Source organism: Tenrec ecaudatus, chromosome 18 (assembly GCF_050624435.1).
Source record: "Tenrec ecaudatus isolate mTenEca1 chromosome 18, mTenEca1.hap1, whole genome shotgun sequence".
NCBI classification, from domain to species: domain Eukaryota; kingdom Metazoa; phylum Chordata; class Mammalia; order Afrosoricida; family Tenrecidae; genus Tenrec; species Tenrec ecaudatus.
Genome location: NC_134547.1, coordinates 4,895,578 through 4,908,235, shown reverse-complemented (window position 1 = coordinate 4,908,235; position 12,658 = coordinate 4,895,578). Strand labels below are relative to the sequence as shown.

Genomic DNA, 12,658 nt, shown 5'->3' with positions numbered 1-12,658 from the left:
TGTCAGTGTACATCCTCTGGTCTAGATGGATTTGTAAGGTAGAATTGGGATCATGATAGGGGTGGTGGTGAAGCATTTAAGAACTAGAGGAAAGTTGTATGTTTCATCAATGCTACACTGGTAGTGCCAATGGGTGCTCTAGCTCAGAGAGAGAAGCTTGACACTTAAATAGTGGGAAAAATTTTTACTTAAGAAAGCTCCGCTCATTTAATGGTGTGTATTTTTTTTCAGGGTGGGGATTGTTACCCCTCTTTTTTTTTCACAAGAGAAAAGCACCCCTCTTAATTTAACCATTCAATCCTAATATGAAGAGTTGAGCAATCATCACCACAAACAATTTCAAAACCTTTTCTTCTTGTACGCACTGTTGTGAGCTCCCCATTTCCACAACCCAACCTCCCCTGACATGCCCCTAGGTAATGAATCATCCACTTACTATCTCTATACATTTATCTACTCTGGATTTCATGTGCAGAAAATCAAAGAAAAGAGAAAAACTGACAAAAATGACAAAACAAAATCTTAAAATTTGACTTAAATGTTAATTTTCTTTATCGTTATCATAGTACTTCTTATAGACATCTCGTGTACAAATTTTCAACTTATGTGTTGATGAATAATGCACATATTCTGATGTGTGAGTACACACCTCCATATACATTTACGCACACACAAATATTTTCTTATGTGCGTCGTTCATTTCCTGTCATAGACTTGCTTTGCATGTCCTTGGATTCTACGTGATGAATAAATGAGCAACTCACAGTATGAGTCATCACACACTGTGTAGATTTTTGGAAAGGTTAGGAGTTGTCCTCTGTCTCATGCAAGCCCAGCAGAGTCTGGGCACACTGGACTTACTGCTGAGGAGGAGAAAGGGGCTGACAGTAGGGAAGCAGGAAGAAGTTAGTACACATAAGTTCATGATCCACCAGCCTGGATGTCTTAAAAGAGCCACACACACTTGAAAGACGGAAGAGAGGGCATAAGAAGATACAAAGGTGCTTACAAAGACCAGGATGGTCCGGGTGGCTCTGGTCTCAGGAGAAGACCCGGAGGAGACCTTGTTCCTGTGGATGTGTTGGAGCCGCTGCTTGTGTCTGTACAGGATGAAAACCATGAACCTGCTGGCCCAGATCATGAGCCCTAAGCACATAGCATCTGGGTAGGTTAACCATGCTGCAAACATTGAGTTTTTTGTATTGTCATGGGCCATTGCATGACAGTACAGAAAATCCTTTTTCTTTGTGATGGTGTCATTGCCCCAAATGCTACTCATGTGCATAGGAATCATAATGTTTGCCAGCATCTGAAGGGTCCAGCAGAGGAATAAGGAAAAGCCAATGTGCTTGGGAGCTTTCACCTTCAGCTCTGCCCACCTGGAGTCACCAGAGCTGATGATGATCACTTGGAAGATACTCAAGAGGCACATGGTGACAAAGGACACCCCTCTTCCCACTCTGTAAACATAGAACAACAGCTTGCATCCGACATCGTTTGGGAAATCTTTCCATCCAAATGCTGTCATTGTCTGGGGGATTCCTCTAGAGAGATTGACCAAGACGTTGGCTATTGTCAGATGCTTGAGAATTAAGTCTATGGACCTTAACCTGTACTTAATAAGTGAAAGGGAGATATAATGGAACAGAAGAAAAACATTGCCCAGGATGCCCAGTGTAGTCTGTGCCAAGAGGATCATCCCCATTGCCAGTTCTCTGGAGAGCATCCTGAGTGCCCATGGAATCACGTTAGTCTGCGGAGTCAGAGGGTCCTGCATGGGAAGAGGAGGCTCGGGTCACATTTGTACTGCAAAACAAAATCCCCTGTGAAGGCAGGGGCCTACGATAAATTCTCACTTGGAAAGATTGGCTAAATTTTTTCTTTTCCTCAACTTGAAAAATCAACAACAATAATAATAAACTTTAAGGAGCACTTACCATGTAGCAACCACTTCATTGGAAACCATGCATGTGCTTGACCCTGCACAGACATAGGAGGCAGAAAGCACTATTACGCACATCATACAGCAGGTTGGGGTGTTTGACAGCGATGTTAGGACATGTATTTAAAGTTACCTTCTAGTTAGAGACAAACAAATGACTGAGGCCAACTGCCTGGTAACAAGGATCATACATTTAACCACCCGGATTCTCCACAGAGAAGCAGCCCTGTTCTTCAGGGAGATTGGATACATATGTAGCTGTGGTTTACGGCTTTCACTTAAATTATAATCCTTTGTTGCATCGTGTGATTGTTAAGAGTTTCCATTCATGTATCAATATTTATTCTCTAGACCAATATGCAGAGCCCATAGAGCGTCAGACACCATATTCCGAGCAGGAGCTTGCAGTGAGCGCTGAAACAGAGAGAGCTGCGCTGGGACAGGTTGTGAGGGAAAGAATGGATGACGGGGCAGAGGCTCTTTTCATTTTACTCCAAGAACAAAAATAGGAGGGAAACTCTCACAAGGAATGATACTGATTTCAGCTGTGAAACACCGGCATTGACTGCTGATGGGAAACGAGAGTGGATGGTAGAAGCACGTTAGCACTGATTTCAAATGATGCCCTTCTTTATTATCTGGGTTAAGGAAAACTACTCAAACGTGAGCCGAGACCCGTGGAAGCTGTTAAACTGTAAGACAGAGATGCTCAGGGAAATCTGAAAGCATAAACTCTTTTTTTAATGCATTTTTATGCCTTAAAGTAGAAGCTGCCTCCTAGACCTTGTTTTCAACCTGAGGCAGTATCACTTATTCACAGGAGCCTCACAGCTCCCTCGGAGCCTCATGATGATAACAGGACCTTGCCCGACCTCCACCGGGAAGTCAGTGTCCCCTTATCAACAGACGACTTAGGGACCCAGTAGAGAGGCAAATACTGTGCCTAATGATCCCTCCTATATGCACAGTTAACGAAAAACATTGTCCCCAGCAATCATCCCGTAGAATCACCCTGTGCCTATTACAGACACAACAGATTGACCTTTACTATGGCTGGGAATTATGTCTATGTTTCCAATTTCAGCTCCACAAATGACTGACTTCAGCATTCCTTCCAAAACACCAGGACCATATCCAGGAAGCTCATATGGACGCTCTGCAAGCCTGGCTGTGTCAGCGTGGAGCTGTTTCTCAGGTGTGTGCTTGGCTGCCATTTTTTGAAAGCAGCTCACCCCCCTTCTTTAGCACTGCCTGGTTTCACCCGGGCAACCCCTCCATGAGGCCCTGAGAGCGAGTCATTTGTGCCACTCAGGAAGCTGATAAGAACCTTAAAATAATCAGTTTTCACCACTGCTGGGGTGAAATCTCAGTGCAAACTGCCATTAACATGTAGACGAAATTTCCCCAGAAGACACCAGCAATTGTGATGCGGCTTGATATTCGGATGGAAGCACAAAGATTCTTCTGCTTTTAAGCAGGAAACGACACCTATCCCAGGCATTACTGAACATTTAGTCACATTCAGTTCCTTGAACTGTGGGTTGTGAGGAACTCTAAGAAGAGAAATCGTGGAGAGTAAATGCAAAGTCCTTGCTAGTTTCACTTCTCGCACTCATCAATTAAATCATACAGGGAATAAGCAATCATAGTAGACGTTCATTGAAATTTGTTGACTATATTAATGTATAATATATATCAGCTGAAATTTCTAACAACTCTTTATGCATCCATGAATTCATATGATGATTGGATTGTTATGCTGGACTAGTTTTACACCAGGGAGAAGAGCACAGAAATGTATTTTCAGCTTGACAGATGCTGTGAGTATCCAGTTATCTTTTCCCTGAATGCTAGTTCCCTCATTTGAAGGGGAGAAAGCAGTCTCCCCCAATCAGCAGACTGCTGATGTTTTCACGACAGGCCTGAGTACTGTCTAATTAATGAAGCACACCCCAGAACTAGAGACAGCATTTCTACTCCAGTCATAGCTACTCTGATACATAGCTTCTGTGAAGGTGTTCTTCAATCACAGAGATAGACCTTCCTCTATATTTGAAATAGGAATATGTTCCACCCACACCTCTAGCAATCCTCCCAGTTCTTCCTACTCAACAGGAGATCAGTCTCAGACCTGGTAATTTGGGTTCTTTAAACTCAGCTTTCCTGATGATGACAATTAAACACCAGGCGTTTTCAGGTGGCTCTCAAAGAGATAAGGAGCCCTAAGGCACTGAGGAGGGTCTCGGACCACAACTCTCTGCTTCCCTCAAGCTCAAGCTAAGCACTCTGTCTTCCTCCTTGTAGAGGACTGGGTAGGTTTCACCCTGGAAAGTGTCCTTATTTCCAGCAGATCTTGCACAGAGCTTCAAGTACCTCCTCCTCTCAGCACTCTGCCTCTCAGTGAACAGAAAACACTCACCTGGCTTCTCCCATTGGTGGCGCAGAGAGCTCAGGGGAAAGTCAGCACACGCAGAGCCAGCGGCAGGGAGGCAGGCAGACACTGCGTCCAGGTATTTGAGTCCGTGTCCTCGCTCCTTCACTGCACAGCGCTGATCATTTCACCTCCAGGGGCATTGACAGCGCAAGCCTGGGGAGATAAGAGCATCTCCGGAATTTGTTTCCCCAGTTGCTAATTACCGAAACCAATTACAAGTTTCCAGTAACTCTCTCCAAAGAGACCATGGAATTATTCAGGTGAGGCTTCTTGTCCAGCATCCTGGAGACAGACGGGGTCTTCCATCGAGGGAGCAGGAATGCTGAGGTCTGACATATGAGTCTCTGGAGTCTCTGTTCCTCCATATGTTTCCTTCCCAAACTGGTCTCCTCTTCAATCCACGATTTGTAACATCATGGAAGTTATGCATAACATAATGAAATCAGGAGAAATAGCTGCAGATTCTTAAATAGACACCAGTAATAATACAGTGTCCATAATGGAAACGAGATATCAGTGACCACTCATGATTCAATGCCAATGGATATGCACACTTGCAGGAGAAGGGCAAGAACCCTTGTACCTTCTGGTCTGACCCATACGATCCCTGCCTGGCCCTGCCTGCTCCACCACTCCTCTCTGATGCTTTGTATTTCCTAGATCCCTCTTCTCATCCCTTTTTGTAAATAATTTAGAAAAACTAGTTATTGCAGGTATGTCACTCCATGCCCGACCCAAAGATTACCTGTTTCTCTCTTTATGCTCTGTCTTATTCAGGCTAGACTTCCCTGCCAAAACCATCTCTGCTTCTCATCAACCCAATCATAGAACAGTACTTAAAAATAGTCTTCCACAGAACTCTTCTGAAAAATAAGACAAACCTGAGTGACTCGCATGGCCTTGACTCCAGCCGTCGCTGGCTGTCATGAGGAGAAGGGCAGGCTCGCTATGTTGCTGTTAGATACTTTCCAGTCAGTTCCAGCCGAGAGTAACCCCGTGTGCCCAGCATGAAGCACTGCCTGTGTGCCCACCTCACAACTGGGACTCTCAGAGTCTCCAAGTCACTGGAGGACGCAAGAGACGCAGCGGAGGAAGAACCTCACTGTTGCTGCTCCTCTAGTCGAGCACCCTGGAGGGACCCAGTTCGGAGCATAAAGGGTTCTGGGCATCGTTCTGGGCCCAGAGATTGCAGCTGCCTCTTTCTTTCAGCTCAAGCGTGTGTGCTCTTCTTCAGGGAAGTTGTTAGTCTCTAGACTCTAGTCTCAAATTCCAAGGAGCAGGTTGCTTGTTTCCAGGAAGTCCTCACTGCCCTGCTGTTGGATGTAGGCAACTGAGACTGGGGGTGACGTTGGGGATGGGGGTGGGGAGAAGACACATGGATATAGGCACTGACGGCAATGACCCCCATTTTGCCTGAGTCACAGAACCTCCAACTGTAGCTCCAGTTCAGCACGGTGCCCCAGATCCACTTCAGACTCAATGCCATGGGAAGAGCTTTGGAGTCCAGAGCGCACTGGTGCCAGACACATAGCAGTCCTGTGGGGCTGGGCTCTAGGCCTCTCCTGGGTCCTCGACAGATCACACTGATTTTGTGTAACGACGTGGTCTTTATTGACATGCATGCAGTGTGGGTGTGCGTCTGTGAAAATCTCAAAGTAACTGCCATTGAGTTGAGTCTGACTCACAGTGATCCGATAGGACCGGGGATTCTCCCTGTTGTTTCTGAAACTGTGACCCTTTTTTTTTAGTTTTACTTTATTTATTAAAAAATAGTTACTTGTGATGAAAATATACACTGCAAAACAGTCACAGGGTTAGCAATTTCTGCACATGCAGGTAAGTGACATTGGTGACTTTCTTCATGCGGTACAGCCACCCTCACTGGCCTTTTCTTCTTCTTTTTTAAGAATCATTTTATTGGGGCTCCTACATCTCTTGTTACAATCCACACATCAATTGTATCTGACATATTCGTACATAGATTCCATTGTTCTTTTCTAGAAATTTACTTTCCATTTAGGCCTTGGAATCAGCTCCTCTTTTTATTCCCCCGAACTCCCCCCTCCAAACTCTCATGGCTCCTTCATAGATTATATATTGTTAATTATGTTCAAATCTCACACCGACAGCTGTCTCCCTTCCTCTCTGGTTTCTATTGTTCCTCCCCTTGGATGGGGGTGTGTGGTTTTGTGCCATTCATTGTGATAGGTGCTCCCCTGCATCCCAACCTGTGCCCCCTGCCCCCTGCCGAGCCTGTACATCTTCACAGCAGAAGAAATTCTCTTCTTTCTTCCATAGAGCAGCTAGTGCTTCAAACTGCTGACCTTGCCTTTAGCAATCCCCTACACCGCCCGGGCTCCTTTGTGTTTGTGTGCACAAACCATGTTTACGTATGCATATACATTTAAAATTATAGTTTTTGCCAAAAGTGTACATGTAGGATATATATGTATGGATATGCATATGTATAAATAAGCACATATTTACACATAAGCACACATGTTCATGCACACACATCACATTGCATGGTGTGTACACACACAACAAATATAACTATCGGGCAGAAATGCAGAAGAGCACACAGTCTTAAGGACCCCTGACAACACCAACAGGACCAATGGGCACAAGCTCTCTTTGGGGGAGAAGATATTATTCCAAATTGAACGTGTTGGTGAGCATACTGAAAGGATTGCATCCCACATCTTACATGGGAAAATGGTACAATGTGTGAATTATCTCTCAATAAAGCTGGTACAACCATTCACTCTGGCCATTGCAACAAGAACAGACCGGAGGAGACAGGGGCAGACCCTGTGGTCATCTAGGGAAGGGACAATGGTGGCTGAGACCAGAGGGCTGTCAATAGAGGCAGAGAGAAGGGCTCAGATTCTGGATAGAAAAAAAATAATAATGTATTTTTCATGTGCGTTTGCTCAGACATTCAGGCTGCAATTGAACAATTTCTGCAGAATGGTCTACTGGCATTGGTTACATTCTTCTCAATGTGCAAACCTTCTCATCATTCCTCTTACATTTGTTCCATTTCCACTCATCAGTGTTCCCTGCCCTCTGCAGTCTCATGTTCATGATACAATTTTTAAGTACATTGGGGAATAAATTCGAGAGATGAATTTTTCCAATGGACTTTAAAAACATTCACACACACGCACATATCTATATTTATAAGTATAACTATAACTCTAGCTCCAGCTCAAACGCTAACTCTAACAACTCTAACCCTAACTAACTCTAACAACAATGACTCTAACTATAAATCACTAACTCACTAACGCACTATCTATATTTCTGGATTGGAGTACCTCGGTTCTGGTTCAGGGTGCTGAAAGAACTCACGGGGCAGAAGCACATTTGCAATCCCAGTGCCTTTCAGGAGGCAAAGGGAAGGTTCTGGTGTGACGGTCGCAGTAAGTACTCACTGTTTCAGGAAAGCCTCCACAGCTGTTGGAAGGAAAAAGCAAAATGCATGTCCCAAGAGATCAAATGCTTTGAGAATGATGAGGGCAATGAATGTACAAATGTGCTTTACACAAAAGATGAATATATGGATTGTGATGAGAGTTGTATGAGCCCCTAATAAAATGATTTTTTAAAAGAATACAGGATTGGCCTCCTCATGCATACTCCCCCAATACAATAGCACCTCGCCCTGCTAAACAGTCATTGCAGGATACCCACCTTCCTGACATGATCACTGAAGACAGACGTGTGTGTAAGCAAACGTGGTGAAGAAAGCTGATGGTGCCCGGCCACCAAAAATATATAGCGTCTGGGGTCTTAACGGCTTGAAGGCAAATAAGCGGCCATCTAGCTCAGAAGCAACAAAGCCCACAGAGAAGAAGCACACAGCCTAAGCGAATACAAGGTGTTGAATGGACCATGTAGCAGACACCAAGGAAGAAAAACAAACATTGTGTGATCACCTTCCTCACATAATCGCTGAAGACGAAAGTGTGCATAAGGCAAGTGTGGTGAAGAAGGCTGATGGTGCCCGGCTACTGAGAGATATAGCGTCTGGGGACTTAAAGGCTTGAAAGCAAACAAGCGGCCATCTAGCCCAGAAGCAACCAAGCCCACACGGAAGGAGCACACCAACATAGGTGATCATGAAGGGCAGAGGAGACCAGGTCTCAAACAACAAAGGTGGAGGGGTGGTGAGAATCACATCACCGTGAAAGAGGGGGAGTGCATGATGGGGACCCAATGCCCATATGTAGACAGCTGGACATCCCTTCTAGAGGGGTAGTGGGGGGAGATGAGTCACTCAGTGTTCAGTGTAGCAACAATGAAACTAAAAACCTTCCTCTAGTTCCTGAACGCTTCCTCCCCTCCCAATTATCATGACCACAATCCTACCTTGCGGACCTGGTTAGACCAGAGGATGTACAGCAGTGCAGTAGGGATCTGGAAACACAGGGAATCTAGGACAGACGAACCCCTCAACACCAGCGGTGGGAGTGGCAACGCCAGGAGGGAAGGGGGTGTAGAAAGGGAGAACCGATCTCGGAGATCTATGTGTAACCTCCTCTCTGGGAGATGGGCAATGGGGAGGCAGGTGAGAGGAGACGCCGGGGAGTGTAAGATAAGATATAATAATTATTTATAAACTATCAAGTGACCAGCGGTGGGATTGGGGAGGGAAGGGGAGGGGGGAAAAAAGGGAAACCGAGCTAATTCCAGGAACCAAGTGAAAGGTGAATTATGAGAATGACGAGTGCAACGAATGTATAAGGGTGCTTTGCTCAATTGATGTATGTGCAGACTGTGATAAGAGCCTTATGAGCCCCAATAAAAAGATTTTTTTAAAAAAGAGAAAGAATACAGGAACAGGAGCACAAAATCATGCTTGCAGAACCAGGACATCCCAGGAGCCAAGAGAGCATGCAGGTCCTGAGCAGGCCCTGGGTGGGTCCCGGGCAGACATGCAGATGCACACACACCTGCAAGTTGGAGGGACTCCCACCCCCCCTCTGCAGACGACACCTAACCCAGAGAGAGGTAGACGAGGCCATGGCCTGCCCACGGCATGCTCTTATCTCCTCCAGATGGGGAGGCGTCATTGAAGGTATTGGCCACACTTCCTGGCTGAGTTCAGGCCCACCTACATAATGGCATGTGTCTGAGTTGTAGCCCTGCTTGGTTTCACCTGGCTTAATCTGTGTACACTCAGTTTGGATCTTTCCATAGGTACCTACTGGTGTCTGCTTTCTCTTAAACCACTTTGCCATAGCCTTACACAGGCCTTATACACCCCAGCCCCACCCCCATAGTCCCTACTCTGACTACTTAACGTGTATATGCACATAGACACATATTGACCACTAGTCTCTCCGTTTATTGCTTGGTGGCACTGTGTCGGCTTCCACATTGATGTCATGCTGGAAGCTACTCTACTGGTGTCAAATACCAGGGATGCTCATGGTGAGCAGGATTCAACAGATCGTCCAGACTAATAATAGACTAGGAAAAGCAAACAGGGATTAGGGAACTAAAACCCTATGGTTACTATGGACCTTCACTTCAGAGGGGATTCGAGACTGAAAACCTTATGAAGCCACAGAACGTTGTCTCATAGAGCACTGCAAGATGAGCCCCTTGAGTTGGAACTCACTGAAAATACGACAGGGGACGCTCTGTCCTGTCTCTTCGTGGAACAGTTGACCATAGTGAGATGGGCAGAGCAAAGCTTCTGAGGAACCTTCATGTGCTGGTGGGACATGACTGAAATGTGAAGAAACAGCTGCAAGCACCCGTAAATGATCCGAATGTGAATGTGTGCTGGGTGCATCTAGGCAGTTGGAAGTTATCAAAAATTAAATAGCACACGTAACTGCTGACCTTGCAAAGTGAGCTGACATGGAGTGGCTGTTCTGAAGATCACAAGTTTACTATGAGACCAATTACAAATTCAAGAAGAATGGTGTCACATTCATTGTCCAAAAGTACATTACAAGGTCCATCTTGAACTACAAGTCTATATGTGATTAGATAATGTCTATAAGTTATAAGGAAAAATATCTCATGCAACTATTTTTAAAAATCACTTTATTGGAGGCTCATACAATTCTTATAATAATCCACACATGCATCCATTGTGTCAAGCACATTTGTACATTTGTTGCCATCATCATTCTCAAAATGTTTTCTTTCTACTCGAGCCCTTGATATCAGCTCCTCATTTCCCCCTCCCTCATGAACCCTTGATAATTTATAAATAATGATTTTGTCATATCTTACATTGTCTGACATCTCCCTTCACCCACTTTTCTGTTGACCATGCCCCAGGGAGGGGGTTATATGTAGATCCTTGTAATTGGTTCCCCCTTTCTACTCCACCTTTCCTCCACCCTCCATCCAGGTATAGCCACTCTCACCACTGGTCCTGAAGGGAACATCTCTCCTGGCTTCCCCGTGTTTCCAGTTCTTATCTGTACCAATGTACAGCCTCTGGTCTAGCCAGATTTGATAGGTAGAATTGGGATCATGATAGTGGGGGGAGGAAGCATTTAAGAACTAGAGGAAAGTTGTATGTTTCATGATTGATACCCTGAACCCCTCTTAAGGGAGTGTCCAGATGCTTACAGATGGGATTTGAGTCTCCACTATGCACTCACCCTCATTTACGATGATATGATTTTTTGTTCTTTGATGCCTGATACCTGATCCCTTCAACAACTTGCGGTCACACAGGTCGGTGTACTTCTTCCATGTGGGCTTTGTTGCTTCTGAGATAGATGGCTTCTTGTTTACCTTCAAGCTTTTAAAACCCCAGACACTATATCTTTTGATAGCCAGGGACCATCATCTCTCCTCACCACATTTCCTTATGCACACATTTGTCTTCAGTGATCGTGTTGGGAATGTGTGCATCATGGAATGCCAATTTAATAGAACAAAGTGTTCTTGCATTGAATAAGTACTTTAGTGGAGGTCCAATGTCCATCTGCTGCCTTAATACTAATCCTATAAATAAATGCACATAGATCTATTCCCCCCCTATACAAATATATCTACATATGCACATGCCTATATTTAGACCTCTATAAATACCCTTTGCCTCCTACTTCTTTCCTCTATTTCCTTTTGATCTCCTCTTGTCCCACTATCATGTTCAGCCTTCATTCTGGTTTCAGTAACTTCTCTCAGCTACATTGCCCTTGCTGAATCCCTACCAGGCCTCTCACAACCTCCTTGCCAGTAATTTTGGATCACTTGTTACTCCCTTGTCCCTGGGTTGGTCAACACCACCTCCTTTCCCCTGCCTACCCCTCTCCCATGTCCCCTGGAACCATCATTCCCATTGTTTTCTCCTCCAGGCAGTTCATCCATCCTATCTTATCTAGATAGATTAGGGAACTAAAACCCTATGGTTACTATGGCCCTTCACTTCAGAGGCGATTCGTGACTGAAAACCTTATGAAGCCACAGAACGTTGTCAATAATAAATACTATGCACCAAAACACAAGGCACAGCAAGACAAAGCAACAAAAGTGAACACAACAATGATAACAAAGAAGAAAACCAATGACCCAGAGAAGAATAAGTACAATTTTTAAAAGAAAGAAAATAATTTTTAAAAGAAAGATAAAACTGTAACTAGATCAAGGTCTGCTTGTGATCTCTACGCATGTCCTCCAGTCAAGTTCAATGGGGTGCGATGCTCTGGCCCCAAAGTCTACCCTTTGCTCTGTTCGGGAGCTCCCTGCTCTGCTCCCCCAGTTGCTTGCTCTGCCAAATGCCTTTAGTGTTTGCCTCAGTGTCACGGGGTCAGACCAGGCCAATGTTGTCCCGCATAGGGCCATGGGTCATTGAGGGACGTAGTGTCTCATAGTGGGATCAGTCATATGGTCCACTCTGTGCATTGGTTGTTCAGAGCAGGGACATTGTCCTCCAGGTCTGATGGGCCAGTATGTGCTCCACTCTCTCCTCCTCCCCATTCATTTGCTCCCTTTTGCTCTGATCAGACATGTCCCTCTCCCCTGGCTGCAGCTTCTGTGCCGTCCTCTCAATAAATACTTCTGGGGGTGGGGGCACTTGTCCATGTAGCTGGTATTGGGACAGAGCCCTCAGGCCCCTCCACTAGCTCCTCTCGCCTTGCCTACATGCTGCTAATTTGCTTCCCTGCTAGATGGCTGCGTGTTTAATTCCAAGCCTTTAAGACCCCAGACACTATATATTTTGGTAGCCTGGCACCATCTGCTTTCTTCACCACATTTCTTATGTACCCATTTTGTCTTCATCCATCCTGTCAGGAAGGTATCAG

The 12,658-nt window shown here is 45.2% G+C and overlaps 1 pseudogene; it reads right to left on the bottom strand.

Moving 5' to 3' along the window:
* Nucleotides 1-775: 775 nt before the first annotated feature.
* On the bottom strand, nucleotides 776-1,781 carry LOC142432620 (vomeronasal type-1 receptor 4-like; annotated as a pseudogene).
* Nucleotides 1,782-12,658: the final 10,877 nt, after the last annotated feature.